The sequence below is a fragment of the Nothobranchius furzeri genome, chromosome 11, assembly GCF_043380555.1.
Source record: "Nothobranchius furzeri strain GRZ-AD chromosome 11, NfurGRZ-RIMD1, whole genome shotgun sequence".
Lineage (NCBI taxonomy): Eukaryota > Metazoa > Chordata > Actinopteri > Cyprinodontiformes > Nothobranchiidae > Nothobranchius > Nothobranchius furzeri.
This window is the reverse complement of record NC_091751.1, coordinates 58195866-58197342: the sequence shown is the minus strand read 5'-3', so window position 1 is coordinate 58197342 and position 1477 is coordinate 58195866. Positions and strand designations below refer to the sequence as shown.

Sequence of the window (1477 nt, the reverse complement as noted above, 5' to 3'; positions counted from 1 at the left end):
CAATTTTGGAGCATAACAAACCTCTTTTGGTTGAAATGGTAAATTAAAGTCTTTAGCTACTATGATATAAAGGAACCCTGTTTTTTTTTTGTTTTTTTGTTTTGTACAAATCCCTAAACATATTCCCAGTTATGGAAATCAGGTGAGTGTTTTGGCCATTATTACCAGACTCCCTCATCAAAGTAGTTAAATGAGGTTGAGAAAGTCCAGAATGAGTTTTATTGCCAAACGATACAGTATGTTATTAACATCCATTAAGGTCCTTAAAATGGTCTGTTTTTACATTACATTCAGTCTATATGATTCATGACTGGAGAATTAAGGAAACTCGGGGGAAATGTGTCTGTGAATGTAAAAGAACGAATGAAGGACAACTAATGGGGTCTCTTTTGACTTTTTAGAATTTGTCTGCGACTTTCAATTAAGGACCAATGAGGCGATATCTAGAAAATGCTTACATCGTCTAGGAGTATTATTCCTGCATTCTTCTTGTAGATTCAAAGAAATCCAGCTGCTGTCATTCTCCTCCTTTCCCCTCCTATTGGATTGTTTGGAGGGTCTCACTTCAGGGCAGATCGACTGTGACTGAGGAAAGGGGGAGAGAGAGAGAGAGAGAGTGAGAGAGAGAGAGAGAGAGAGAGAGAGACAGACGGAGAGAGAGAGAGACAGAGAGAGAGAGAGAGAGAGAAAGCGAGAGAGAAGAGAAGCGCGCTGAGCGAGAGAGAGAGAGAGAGAGAGAGAGAGAGAGAGAGAGAGAGAGAGAGAGAGAGAGAGAGAGAGAAGACAAGCGCGCTGAGCGAGAGAGAGGCGCTCACACTGGAGGAGGCTACGGCTACAGCACCAGCGCTCTCTATTCATCCTTTCTTCTCCCATAATCCCACATCCATGCCAGGAGGAGACATGGCTGGATCCCTGACCCACTGAAGGAGAGAAAAGACTCATGTGACCCCCACCCTGCTACCCCCCTTTTATGTAGAGCTTTTTTGGGGTGTAGGATCACCAACAGGGAGTAGAAGGAGGTGTGTACGGTACACACAAGGCAGGAGAGAGGGCAGGAAGGAGAAAGAAGAGGGGAGTAAAATGTAGATTTTCTTCAGCTGCAAATGCCGTCATCTGAAATTGAGACAGGCTGAGGGAGATTAGGAAATCTGTGGGGTTTTTGCACGTGCGGAGCGGTGGCAGCCACTTGTGAGCCAAGAGGAGAGGGAAGAAAATTTGCATACGCGCACAGCTGGACAGATGAGGAGGCATCAGGGAGCACGCTTCAGTCCTGGGTATGTTTACTCTCTCACAGAAATGTTTGTATTTCTTTTCTCTCAGTAGTTGCAGCATTTTCACGAATAGACCGCGGACTCAAATGAGTGTTTTTCTCTGCTGACGACAACCAGTCCTGACAGGACTCCTGACTTGCCCTCAGATATGAGGGGGAGAGCTCGTGTGTGTGTGGTCATGCTTATGTGTTAATAAATGCCTGTTT

General features: G+C 45.2%; 1 protein-coding gene across 1 annotated transcript in view; it reads left to right on the top strand.

Moving 5' to 3' along the window:
* Positions 1-1135: 1135 nt before the first annotated feature.
* LOC107384149 (leucine-rich repeat and immunoglobulin-like domain-containing nogo receptor-interacting protein 3) overlaps positions 1136-1477 on the top strand; it is a 52102-nt gene continuing 51760 nt past the window's right edge. The window contains exon 1 of the mRNA XM_015957235.3: positions 1136-1274. The gene's annotated coding sequence lies outside the window, so the exon portion shown is untranslated. The remainder of the gene's footprint in view (positions 1275-1477) is intronic.